This window comes from Rhinopithecus bieti, unplaced genomic scaffold (assembly GCF_001698545.2).
Source record: "Rhinopithecus bieti isolate Rb0 unplaced genomic scaffold, ASM169854v2 scaffold_30927, whole genome shotgun sequence".
NCBI lineage: Eukaryota > Metazoa > Chordata > Mammalia > Primates > Cercopithecidae > Rhinopithecus > Rhinopithecus bieti.
This window is the reverse complement of record NW_016813672.1, coordinates 1819865-1834946: the sequence shown is the minus strand read 5'-3', so window position 1 is coordinate 1834946 and position 15082 is coordinate 1819865.

Below are 15082 nucleotides of genomic sequence, written 5' to 3'. Positions count from 1 at the left end.
TTTAAATGTATTGAATATTTTATATTTAAATTTATGTTACATATAAATATATAAAATTTAAAAATATATAAAATTTGTTCCTCATAGAACTACAGGGACGAATCTTTCAAAAGAAGAGTTTGACCTTTTTGGCCAGACGCAGTGGCTCACACCTGTAATCCCAGCGCTTTGGGAGGCTGAAGCAGGGGGATCACAACGTCAAGAGATCGAGACCATCCTGGTCAACATAGTGAAACCCTATCTCTACTAAAAATTATATATTAAAAAAAAATAGCCAGGCATGATGGTTGGTGCCTGTAGTCCCAGCTATTAGGGAGGCTAAGGCAAAGAATCACTTGAACCCGGGAGGCAGAGGTGGCAGTGAGTTGCTATTGTACCATTGCACTCCAGCCTGGGTGACAGAGAGAGACTACTTCTCAAAAAAAAAAAAAAAAAAGAAAGAAAAGAAAAGGAAAACAAAGAAGGGTTTGACCTTCTTTATGCTGAATGAGTGTGAAGGATGGAGGTCAAGCAGAATCTTGATCTATTTTGGGGAAGTCAAGGCCAAGATAAGTTAAAAGGAACCTGGTACAAGGCACCTTCAGTGGCTTATCTTTCAGACCACCTATCTTTGAAATTCTTTTTATGAGGGAGATAAATAAGCTTTTGTTTTACTTAAGTTAATATTATTTTATTTTATTTGTTTTGCCCCTCATAATTTAACCTCATTCTTAATTATGAATTTCCTAAAATAGTCTCATAAAATGAATGTTTTGATACTTGGTTTAATTGAACAAGATGACATGTTGTCAGATTCTCCAATGCTGCGCTTTTCTTAATATGTTCTTTTCAGTCTCCTGGAGGCAAAGTCATTTTATAATGGAAAAGATAATGTTAATAAAGCTGCATGACTCAGTGAGAACATAGACTGTTTCTTTCTGTTAATGAACCATCTTTATACTAACAATGACGTAAATATAAAGGTGTAAGCATATTCGTGACGTCTACACAGGGCTACCCAGAAGGTAAAAAAGGAATCAAATGCTGAGTTGGTAAAGCTACTCACCCAAAAAGCCACAGTCATAATGACAGTATAAGGCAAGTGTCTGTGTCCAGCTGTATCACAGTCCTGGACATCACCACCAGTAGAGTGCAATCCATTGTTCCCAGTGTGAGGACAAAAAAAATTTGAATCATAACACTGGCATAAGAAATATTCTTCTGTGGGCCCAGAGATTGTACTGCAATTAAAATATGGAGCTGATGGTGTAGCAGAAATCCTGAAAAGAAAATAAGTACTGAGAGTGTGGGGATGGGAGTCCAGGTATGACAGAATGATGCTGAACAGCCTGCCTATCAGTGTCATGAAGTAGAACATCAAGAGAACTATAAAAAAGAACTATTTCCAGAGGAGGTAAATTAGAAAGACCCAGTAGAATAAAGTAATTTTCAGAACTTGTATTGATATTTCCCATTATTATTCATTTTCTGTTACCTGAGGAAAAAAATCATATACACGCAAAAGAAAAAAAAAGTAAGAAAATGCTCCAAGAACCACAGAGAAGCATGGAAAATAAACAAATCAGTTTGAAGGGTCTGCTACTGTTCAATTCTAGGACAATTTGAGCATTGAGAAAAAGTGTGGTAGTAAAGAATTTAACAAACAAAGAATCATAAAAGCACATACTGATATAAAAAATAAAAGAATAAAGAAATGTTGAAGACAAAGCTATTTCTTACAGTAGAATTCTAAGTAATCCTCATTAGAATGATGGAGTTGAAAAAACATAAATGGATATTAAAACTATTGGATGAAAATCTGATGAGGAAAAGGATATTTACATAGTTTAAAATATCTCTCCACAAACTACTTAATATCATAGTGAAAAATAGTAAACTTTACAGTAGAAAACAGATCATCTGATATCATGATCAATATTAACATCACCAATATTGTAACAGACCAGTATCATGTGCTTGATGATATGATGCTCTGAACAGGACATAATGTCACTTCAGTGTTATTCCTGCTGAAAATGCACAGCCTAATTCTAATAACAAGGAAACATGGAACAAACTCAAATTGAAAAAAGTTTAACAAGTAAGCTCGCCTGTACTCTTCAAACATGTCAAGGTCAATGAAGACAAAAAAGCAGAGGAACTAGACTAGATTAAAGGAGACCAATGAAACATCATATCTGCACTGGTCTGTTTTCACAGTGCTGGTAAAGACATATCCAACATCTGGTAATTTATAAAGCAAGAAAGGTTTAATGGACTCACAGTGCCACATGGCTAAGGAGGCCTCACAATCATGGTGTAAGGCAAAAGGCATGTCTTATATGGTGGCAGACAAGAAAGAATGAGAGCTAAGTCAAAGGAGAAATCCCTTATAAAATCATCAGATCTCATGAGACTTATTCACTACCAGGAGAACAGTATGGGAGAAGCCACCTCCACGATTCAGTTATCACCCACTGGGTCCCTCCCACAACCCGTGAGAATTATAGGCTTTACAATTCAAGACGAGATTTGGATGGGGAAACAGCAAACCCATACCAATATCTAAACGTGTGATCCTGAATTCAGGAAAAAACAGGCATTAACAACATTATTAAGAAAATTGGAAAAATCAGAACGTAGACTATAGATTTAGATGATAATATTGTATCCATATAACATTTGCTGATTTTGGTAACCATACAGTGACTCCGTAAAATAATGTTCTTGTTTTTAGGAAATAAACATTGATATATTCAGGAAGAAAGGAAAAATGATGTAAGCATAAATTAATGATGATTTACAGCTAGCTTTTATTCCTCCAAAAAATAGTTGGCATGTGTCTGTGTATATTTATGTAAGGTAGCCAACAATCACAGCATGAAACGAAGAAGTAGAAAAAAATCACATTTTATACATAAAACTATTTCTTTAAAAAATCGCCAACTTTGTATATGAGCCAATTACATCAATGATTGAGCCTGTCTCCAAATTGTGCAAATTATGTAACAAATAAGCATCATGTGAAAACATTCATAGTGGTGAGTGGACTAAATAAAAGGAATCTTATAGCATGATCATTTAGACACTAGGATCTTGAATCAAGTAGCCTAGATCCAAATCTCAAAAATGCCAACTCACTGGGAGCTACTGTCTTAGTATCTGTAAGTGTGTTTTCACATATATAAAATGGGAATAATAACAGTATCCACCACAAGCTCAGTCATCTGGGTTAGGAAAGGTCATTTGTATACATAGCTTAGCACAATGCATGGAACATGATGGACAGCTAATCAATGACATCATAATGTGTGTGGCAGATGTTTACACAGGCACTAAGTGTTCTGTGTGAGAAAGGTTGGCAGCGAAGGCTAATATTTTTTTAAGTAGATAGCTGAAACCTGTGAACTTTAAAATCTGACTTGCTCAGCTTCCTAAAAATCCCAAAAGTCTATGTGACATGTTCCTACAAATTCACCAGAGAAAACCTCTTGGAGGCCAACAGATATAGAAAGGGAAGGGGCAATAAAATGGAATTGTTAAGACCACCTTGGCAGCCAGATGCCTTTCCTTTCAGAGATGGGGCTCGGGAGCACTGAGCAGTGGCCCATCACATGATATTCACCTGGCAGAAAAGCTTGAAGTGTATGTTAGAAATTTCTGAACTGAGATGACAATTTTGAGTTGAGTCAGCCCACATTGTAAGGTTCTCACAACACTGGCCACCGCAATATTTGAATAATATTATGAGAAAAAGCCTGAGCAGCAGTAGCCAGGACAGTGAGCTCTGAGGCACCATTCAACCATGTATGAGCAACAAAGGCGGCCTCCAAATATCCTCTGCTACTTGGAAGTCCTCCCAACATTTACAATGTTCACCTACTTCCTTAACTGCATTATAAATTCAAGCACATTGTCATTTACCAGGGAATATGCATCGTAAATGCATTAGGGGAATATCTTAACAGAAACAAAGGATTAGTCTTAACATTAGAATTACGAGTGACCCTTATGAATTTGCTAATTATTTTCCCTTCTGTAGATATTAGCAATGCCTTTTATCCACATTTGCATTTACATATGCTCACAACACACTCATTTGTGTTCTCTGCATTTACAAACAATTACTTCATGACAGACCTCCTAAATAATTGAGCAGTCTCACTCCAGAGAGTGCAAACCAAACTATTCACACCTTCTCCCACATGCCACTGAGATACACATGAGAAAGAAAAACAGATCTACTCAAAGATGTGATTCAAGAATCTAATTGTCAGTCCATTTCTGTTGCCATAAATTGAGATTTATCTGGGCATCTTGTCATATTTTTGTTTAATCTGCTGTCCCTGTATTCAGTTCTGATTTTCCACTTCTATCATTCAGTGATGTTGATTTTGTTATAACTCTGCAAAAGACTTGCATATGTTTCATTGTTTTAAAAAATGAATGCGTTGCTTTTCACTAGGGAAGGGCTGTAAGAAGCAATATATTTAAATAGTATTTTGTTCTAATAATAACTCAGGACAGAGAATGCTGACCACGTTGAACAAAGGGTTATGAATTTTAAAAATACTCATTAATATTTTGTTACAACCATAAATGTCATCTTTTATTTATTGAATAAATATTTATTAATAATTCAATAAATTGCCGGGTCCTAGGGATTCTGCTATGAGCAAGATGTCTAAAATTTTATGCCAGGATCTAGGGGATTTAAATTAATAATATAGGAGCAATTATTTGAGGTCACCAACTAAATGACAAAAGGAGAAATAAGTGAGTATCTGTTGAAGGAGCTGACAATGCTGTCAGATGCTTAAATATAATGGTAGCTGGCAACTGCTGTAATAGCTCTATGCGCAAAGTGACTGAAATCACATGGGATGAGGCTATTTAGCCCGAATAAGAGGTTTAAGACATTATCTTGGAGGAGACAATGCATGGGATGTGTTCACAAGCTGAAGGAGAAATCCAGAATTGAGGAATGGATGGAAGGCCATTGCAAATAGAAGTAGTGCATGTGATGAGCCAGGACTGAGGTAGAGCTGCCCAACAAGCCCTTCAGGACGGCTGGCACATGAGAATGGAGGTAAGGCTGCAGAGAAAATATGTGGGCAAAAGAAGGCTGGCTCTTCCTCAAGGAATCCCACTGGGTGGCATTCCTCATCATGACAAAGCTGAGAATCCTACTTTGGACAGTATCCTAAGTAAGGAGAGCTTGCTTCTCAAAGAACCCCCTCACTCTTCTTTAGTCAGGCTCAAAACACTGATACGTAAACACCAAATTAATTACCATATTTGCAATGAAAAAATAACTCTCAGCCGGTGCACTGACTCACACCTGTAATCTCACCTTTGGGAGGCCAAGGTGGGCAGATCACGAGGTCAGGAGTTCAACACCAGCCTGACAAACATGGTGAAACCCCGTCTCTACTAAAAATACAAAAATTAGCCAGGCGTGTTGTAATCCCAGCTACTCAGGAGGCTGAGTCAGGAGTATCACCAGGGAGGCAGAGTTTGCAGTGAGCCGAGATCGTGCCACTGCACTCCAGCCTGGGCAACAGAGCAAGAATCTGTCTCAAAAAAAGAAAAGAAAAAAAAAAAAAAAGGCGAAGAAAGAAAAATAACTCTCATGCGGGCTCGTATGCTTATGTAAATATGAACATCATAACCTTTTCCCATAGGTACAACTATACAAGCAGCCAATTAAAATTAGAAGCCTGTTTGGAGATAGCAAAGTCAGAGTCATGGGATATTGAATTGATTCACATCTTGAGGATATTGGGATAACATAAGTTGATCCATGTGCTTTCACAATCAAATAGTTGTGTTTTGTCTTTTGTGTAACCAAAGGAAAAAATTCAAATTTCATTTTTTTTTTTACTTTTATTTTTGGTTTGGGGGTACACATGAGGGTTTGTTATAATGGGTAAACTTGTGTCACAGAGGTTTGTTGTACGTATTATTTCATCACCCAGTACCTATCTTTTGTGCTCCTCTCCCTCCTCCCAACCTCCCACCTCAAGTAGACCCCAGTGTCTGTTGTTTCCTTCTTTGTGCTCTTAAGTTCCTATCATTTAGCTCCCACTTATAAGTGAGAACATGTGGTATTTGATTTTCTGTTTCTGCATTGGCTTGCTAAGGATAATAGCTTCCAACTTCATCCATGCTCCCACAGAAGTGTTCTGTTGCCAGATTGCAGTGCAGTGGCACAGTCTCAGCTCACTGCTACCTCTGCCTCCCTGGTATAAGTGATTCTCCTGCCTCAGCCTCCCAAGTAGCTGGAACTACAGACGTGCACCACCATGCCCGGCTAATTTTTGTAATTTTAGTAGAGATGGGGTTTCACCATGTTGGCCACGTTGGTCTTAATGTCTTGACTTCATGATCTGCCCATCTTGGCCTCCCAAAGTGCTGGGATTACAGGCGTGAGCCACCGCACCCAGCCAGTATCATTCTTTTTTATGGCTGCATGGTATTCCATGGTCTATACGTACCATGTTTGTTTTATCTAATCTGTCATTGATGGGCATTTGGGTTGATTCCATGTCTTTGGTATTGTGAATAGTGCAGCAAGGAACATTCATGCAATCCCATTACTGAGTATATACCCAGAGGAATATAAAAACTTGTATATCATAGGCAAAGGCTTCTTTTTCCCTATGAGAGTGTTTGGAAGCCTTCAGTACCTCCAAATTTTTTTCTATTTATTGTGAGTGCCAGGCAGTGCACTAATTATCTGGAACCACTATTTTCCCTTGTAAGACTACTCAGTTAATTTATGGCTGGTCCAAGTTCAATCCAGATCTGTTTTCAAAACTTGTGCAATATCTGGGCTTCAATAACCAATAAATTTTCCTACTCATTGGCATATATCCTCTACTGAGATTAGCAGCCCAGATAGCAGAATTTGATGATGTCCTGAAATACAGATCTGTCACTTATTAACTGTGGAGGCTTGTAAAAGACCTTGAATTCTTTGAGCCTCAAGTTTCTAGCCAGTAAAAGAGAGAGGATATATGTGTGTGTGTGTGTGTGTGTGTGTGTGTGTGTGTGTATAGATCCATACACATATAAACACACATGCATACATATGTATAGTGTGTATTACAATACAATTTTTAATACAAAGTATCTATCTTAATCATTATAAATTACTTATAAATAGTTCATTTGCACACTTATTTTGCATATATCTACTTTCATGCACTAAGTCTTGCTTCCTTAGTCTGTCTCTCAAAGGCAATGTCATTTCCTCTATTCTAAGTCTCTGGAGAAAGTCCTTCTGAAAATCATCTCATGCTGACATTCCCTAATGCAGTTAGTGGACTAGACTGTAGGTGATCTAATACATCTACCTGTTCAGAGTGCCCAGAGGGATGAACAATTTCTCCCCAGGAAAAAAGTTAGTGATGTCTCCTATCAACTCCTCCTAGAGTGAGGATAAAAAGAACTTGCAATTTTTTAGTACATTTTATTTTGAAAGGTCTCAAAATTTCTTAAATATAAAGTCATGTCAAATCTTATAACCCCAACCTCAAACTGGTGCATACGATAAAATCTACAAAGTAAGGTCAATAATAGTTCCTTGGAAAATCAGCCATATTTATAGATGACTCTAATTGTCACTGTAAGGCAGTAAGGGTTGGTAGCAATGTGCAGAAATGGGGCTCAGATCAGCAGAAAAAACATTAAAATTCAGAAGCTAGTCAGTGTCCTATTATTCTGTGCAACATTTTGAAAGTCAGTATTTCCTGGTTATTTCAATATAATCAGGCAATATACAAGATGCTAGTCAGTAATGTCACATCGTTTCTTAGAGCAATAGAAACCATATTATCTCCTCTAGCTTAAATATAAAGCATTTTATATCATCTTTAGACAAATGAAGTATTTTATTTGAAAGAAAGGAACTTTCATTTTCAAGTTCACCGCTATAGTGCCAAATTTATGGTAATTACCTTCAGCACAGGGCAATAAAGATGACTTCCACTTTCTGTATCCATTTATGAGATTTGATTTGTATTTTTTAACTATATTCATACTATATGCATCAACTTTGATATTTTGTATTCTTTTTTTTTTTTTTTTTTTTTTTTTTGAGACGGAGTCCTCGCTCTGTCACCCAGGCTGGAGTGCAGTGGCGCAGATCTCGCTCACTGCAAGCTCTGCCTCCCGGGTTTACGCCATTCTCCTGCCTCAGCCTCCCAAGTAGCTGGGACTACAGGCGCCCGCTACCTCGCCCAGCTATTTTTTTTTTGTATTTTTTAGTAGAGACGGGGTTTCACCGTGTTAGCCAGGATGGTCTCGATCTCCTGACCTCGTGATCCACCCGCCTTGGCCTCCCAAAGTGCTGGGATTACAGGCTTGAGCCACCGCGCCCGGCCTGATATTTTGTATTCTAACTAATTATATTTATTTGCTCTCTAGTTATATGAAAAATGATCCCAAAGATTTGGGGATGAAGTCCTAATAAAAATATTAAATGTTTTGATGTCTATAAGTTAACCCTTCTTGGTAAACCTCTGCATTTTGTCTTATAGTAGGTAACATTTATACTTTAATTTATTTTTTCCTCCTCCACAAAAGTGCAGAAAATAATTCTATTTTTGAATGCTTGCCTGTAAGGGAGGAAATTTTTCACTGTATGTATTTTATGACTGAGCAAAAACCTTTTAAGAGTAATATTATTTACTGTGATTTGTCTGTGCCATGTGCATAGATAAATACATATCAACTAGAAGAGAACCCCAAGGGTATAAAATAGGATTTTATCCCTCCATTATAAATTTGTAATCCTATGAGTATATTTTACTGTTTTCCTAATTTCTGTAATTTCCACATTTCACTAAATTAAAGCTTGAAATTTATTCTTATTTTCATTTGGTACTTTTAAACATCCAGATAAGTAATTATTGTTAAAAAGAAACAAAGGTACTTTTACTAAATTCTTCTCAATTTCAATAAGTTGTCATGCTATTTTTTGTCTAATGTGTAATGCTGCTTTGGAAATAATGAAGTTGTTAAACTCATAAGACCTTAATGATCATCATGTCCAATGACCACATCTCTTTATTTTATAAATGAGGAAAGACCTGAGGTCCTAAACACTGGAGTTGACTAAGGTCAAGCAGGTAGTCATTAAGTTTAATTATTATTATTAACTAGAGCTTAGAAGCAAGGACTTCTGCCTCCAATTAATTTGCTGCACTATTTAGGTTCTACTCCACTCCCTAAACAAACTTGGTGGTGCAAGAGTACTGTGAGGGTTATCTGCTTTTATTAGTTGCATTTTAAAAGATCTACTCATTTGGGCATTAAGTGCTTGGGAAAAAAAGTGCTTATTTGGGCACTAAATCCATTAAAGTGCATCTGTTCTTTAGATCATGAGTGAGTAGAAAAGGCCTATCACCCTAGACAATGATGCGTAGTAATTTTTTTTTTTTTTTTTTTTTTTTTTTTTTTTTTTAGACAGCAAGTATGTCAGTCGACAAATGCAATATCAAGTCTAGATCTTCACCATGATATCTGGTGCTGAGTTTTGCATGGCTTTTGACATGTGAGCCACTTGAGGGCAGGGACTCTCTTATTCAGCTTTGTGTCAGAACATGCTTTCTCAGAACATCTTGAAGTAGATTAATTACATAAAACAGAACAGAATCTATAACTGAGGCTGGTCCTTAGCACTGCCATAAATACGAAGCAGAATAAAATATTTTCTATGGAAAATATCTTGAAGGCCAGTTCTTCATTCTACAATTGAGAAGATAGCTCTCAAAGTCAAGATTTAGCCCAAAATGACAATAGAACTAGGACTTGAAAAAAAGCCTACTGTGGCTATTGTACAACCATTTATTTAAACCCTGACCTTGCTTCTGTCTCATTCAGAGTCGCTAGTTGCTGACAATGGTGCTATCAGACAATCTCCCTCGCAGATTTATGTTCTTCCTGGACCTTTTCTCAGAAAGGCATATGCCTTGCTCGGAATTTTTTGCATTTCCAGGTATTTTGGCTGCTACTGTGGTTTTATTTGAACTTCAGCTTTAGTGAATCATTAAAGCAGTTCTTTGATCTTCTCTACTTGCCTTGCCTGAAGTTGACACAAAGAAAGTACTATTTCTTTTACTCTGGATCATTTTGAACTTTGCCCAGTCTTATGATTTACTTTATTCCAGGTAAAACCAACACGATAAAAGTCCCAGCTATAATAAAAAGGACATGTATTATACATATTTTAAAATAAACTGATATCTACTTCCCATATATATGCACATTCTAAAACTTTTCCATATTTCATAAAAGCAAAATCTCATATATGAAGAGAAAATACAGTTCTGTTTTGCTCCAAAATAGACACTATGTAACAATTCTCAGCAGGGTTATTACACTTGATATTGCAGAAACTCCTTCAAATCTTAGTTATTATAACTAATATTAATCATTTTAAACAAGAATTTTGAGTTATATACTTTATGAATGATTCCAGGATACTGAAGGTAGTTGTGAGTCAATACTGAACAAACGTGAGAAAATCAACATTTTCCCTTTTCATTTTTACTTCCAAAGAACAGTATTACACAGTCTTCCTCAATGGTACCATCTCTGTGTCCACTTTCTAAGTGGACTCCAGTGTATTTGGGATCCCCTTACACTTACTGAGTGATTCTCTAAATTCTCAGTTCATTTGCAACGTGAATATGGGGAGATAAAATTCTGGCATAAGCCAGGATTCTCAGGCTATACTGCAGTTGCATACATCAGAATCTCAGTGACTTAACATAATCAAAATTTATTTATTGCTTAAGCTATGGTCACTGTGGGTGAGAGAGATTCTCTAAGGTATCTGCACCCCAAGCAAGGGCTCAATAATTCATGAGGGCTTTGATCTCCTGCAACCTCCATATTAACATCCAATTTCATCATTGCCATGGCAGAAGAAGAGATGAAAATGCTTCAGGCCAGAATGACCCATTCTACTTTCGCTCACAATCTGCTGGTCCATTTCATGTTATATCTCTGTCTAACAGCAAGGGAGCTGAGAGTGTGTAACTCCCTTATACCTGGAAGGTAGGAGAACTGAATATAGAGTAGCACGATAAATCCTGATTATACAATAAAGTGGTGGTTGAAATCGCTAAGTGGAAATCATAAATCCATTTATGGTAGCATTTACACTATCCTTAAATTGTGCTCTAAAATACACACACCCAATAACATCTGATATGACAATTTCCAACATGCCTTCAGGTTATATACAATCTTCCTCCTTTAAGTGGGAAATGGTTATTATGAATTTCTAAGAAAAGAATGATGAGCATTGGGTAATATAGAGATCAATTAATAAAGATGCTGAAGTGTTAAACAACTATAAGTCATGTTTCTGAGTTCAATGGTAAATAATTAAACCTTTTTTGCATAATAGTTTTAAATGTATTTGATATACTTTTTATTTTACATCGTAAGTGTTAGCATATAATCAAGTTGGCTATTATCTTGAGTGATTATTGGCAGCACATGTTTGTTAAGTCTGCTTAAATATATTAATAGTTTGGAATTCATTGTTAGGCCCACTGCTGAATATTATTTTTAAGCCAAGAAGTCAAGTGGGTAAATTTTGCCACCACAGGGAATCATTTTGTGCAGAATTAGAGAGAGATAAAAATATATGTTTTTAATATAGCCCTTACTTGAGACTTATCAATCATACAGTGCTGGGTCTATGTGTTATGATGACTGCATTAGCATTAACTTGAAAAAATGGGAACTAGAGGTCAAAAACATCCCTGACTTCTCTCTAAAATGCCTATTTATATCTGTTTAGATGAGACACTGAAACCAATAATACTAGAAATCTAAAATATACAGAAACTTTCAGTCTATTTTGTAAAAACCTGGGTCTCATGGCGGTTTATTTTAAATAAGAATTTTAAATATAAACAAAATGTCTATTTTCAAGTTAGTATAATGGTAGATACTATTTTTCNGCGATCTGGGCTCACTGCAAACTCTGCCTCTCAGGTTCAAGCCATTCTCCTGCCTCAGCCTCTCAAGTAGCTGGGACGACAGGCGCCCGCCACGACGCCCGGGTAATTTTTTGTATTTTTAGTAGAGATGGGGTTTCACCGTGTTAGCCAGGATGGTCTCCATCTCCTGACCTCGTGATCTGCCCACCTCAGCCTCCCAAAGTGCTAGGATTACAGGTGTGAGCCACCGTGCCCCACCTAGTAGATACTATTTTTCAAGTTACTATCTACTACTCTATTATACATCTGGAATACAAAAATACAAATGGTATTTTTGGTAAACAAAATGATTATTTTGTAAAAGAAAACTAAGTGTTTAATTCAAATAGTGCCTGTAAAGGGTTAAAGTCATTTTATTGCTTTCTTATTATTGCTTTGCACTAGTAAATGGGAAAACTCTTCTAGATTTAGTTTAATTGATTAGAATAATTTGGCAGTAAAAATATAGGGTATACATGCTACGCACTTTTTTTTAAATTAAAGCAACATTTATACAGAAAATTCCTATTCCCTAAACAATTTATTTTTTTCTGGCTTGCTGTTTTCGTGAGACAAGTTCTTCTATAAAGAACATCAGCCTATATTACAATAATCATGAAGGTGAGTTTTGCTATGAGTCTATTCCTATTTCCAATTCTGCTGTAATATTGAGAAATATATCAGAAGATTATAATAATTTTCCTTAATGTTCACCAGCTTTTTCTACTTCTATAGATGATATGAGTAGGTCCTGACCATTGCTCAAATATGCAGCCACTAAAGCCCAAGTTTAATAATGGGAAAGAAATACAAGTTCTAAAAGTATGTTTCTTAAATATCTAATTGTAAACTATTATAAATAATGATAATAATCAGACTGAGTCTCGAAGGATGGCATTGTCTTTGAAACACTAGGGACCTTGTCTTCATGTCTGCCAGTCCACAAACTCAAATTTATAAACAGGGTGCCCAGACTTTGGAGTTTATTGACACCAAATTCACAAGAAGCTGATACATAAACCAGAATATTTATTTGTTCATTTACAGTTACATTGGGGGACATCTAGTCAATATTTCTAGCACTCTTTTCTAATAACCTGGATTATATTCAAGGATGTAGGGCTTTCTGTGGTGCTTACAATTTAAGTGGGAAAGCAAAATATACAAAATGACAACAAAACATAAAACAACCACAGGATATTTCAAATGTGAATGCTACAAAACCTCACAGTCATGTAGTGGTTTGTGTAGAACAGAATGAGAGCAAATTATTTGAAGGAGGTGTGTCTACTTTACGTTTGTTTTTTAATCAATTTAAAATGTAGGATCATTGTTATTTTCCAGTTATAACTAACAGAAACAAAACTAAAACAAATTAGAAAAAACGAGTTGTTATTTTCTATACACATAAAATTTCAAATTATTAAAGCATGCTATCATCCTCAAGACTGCCACACTCTCCATCCTCCATCTCTATATCTCCCTCCTTCTGCTGAGGCCTAATATCATGCATTTAGGAGGAAGAATCTGTTTTGTTTATTTATTTAGTTTTAAGTAAAAAGTAATTTATTGGCTCATACAGCTATAAAGTCCACAGGTGGAGATGTTGGCATTTAAGCCTGACTAAATCCAGAAGTTTAAACAATACTATCAGCTTATCCATCTTGTGGTTCTATTTGTGTTTGTATTTCTCCTCCTGATGGCCTCATTCTTTCATGCCTTAGTTGGCAAGATCTCAAAGAAGCTTACTCAGGTCTTGGTGCTTACAGCCTACAATCCACAAGGCAGTGATACCTTGTCTCTCCAGCATCTACATTTGAAATCTTGGTGGAAGCTGTAATTGGCCCATATTAGTTTATGTGATTACCATTTGAACCAATTACTAAAGATAAAATATTGGAATACCATGATGGAATTAACTCCCAGTCCTATGCCCACTGCTGTCATTCAGAGGCTAGCCATAACCATATGAGATGGGTGGGGTGGTGCTGGTAAAAGCCTGATAGAAACTGACGTACTGAGCAGAAAAAGATTCTAAATATCAACTATGGCTGGGTTCATAGATTTCTCTGCAATAATATTAAATTGATCTTTGGTTAATTCAAGGAATATTTAAAGTTGGATACAAAAGAAAACTTTTATATTTGGGTTATGTGTCTTGGCCTATCCGTGGATCAATCTTTCTGCTAAGAATAATTCACTCATTGTAGGAGAATAATGAACTTAACCTTGTGACTGGGGAGTAGACTATTTTACCAAAATTACATTGAGTTATGGAGAAACAAGCTTTCCTGGAAAGACAAAAAGTACCTTACAGGCAGAGAGTTGCAGCAAACAGCTTTCTGTATGTAGAAATAACTACTGAAGGGCTGTCAGGAGGGCACTAATAACATTTGTACAATTTACTCTTTGCATGGTCCACTGGTGCTTCACGTTTTTTCCACTCTGACCTGTATCTGATTTTTCAAGAGACTGGCCTGTAACAATTTCTAAATAAAATAAAAAAACAAAAGGCTTAAAACAACAGAGAATTTTCAATACCCTTGGCCAGAACTTCTTTTGCATAAGGGTGCTTCTACCCAAGTTTAACACTGGCCACAGAAGCACCAAAATGGTCTTTTCAAAATCCTTAAGCTCAGTCACATTTTGTCACGTGCCTTGTGATAATCAGGGTCAATTATCCCTGTCAGCCTATTGGCAGATCCCCCTGCCTGTTAGCTTGAAGAGCTAACCAGGTATAGTCATAAACTTACATTTACTGAAACACTGGTTGTGTTTGTTCCCTCACGGAGAAGTCAGAAATTCTAGTCCATCTAAAACGTCAAGGATGAGAAGCAAACATTTCTAAATGGGTCACTAAGAATGCTGACAAAGGGCTAATATGCAGAATCTACAAAGAACTCAAACAAATATACAAGAAAAAAACAAACAACCCCATCAAAAAGTGGGCAAAGGATATGAACAGACATTTCTCAAAAGAAGACATTCATACAGCCAACAGACACATGAAAAAATGCTCATCATCACTGGCCATCAGAGAAATGCAAATCAAAACCACAATGAGATACCATCTCACACCAGTTAGAATGGCAATCATTAAG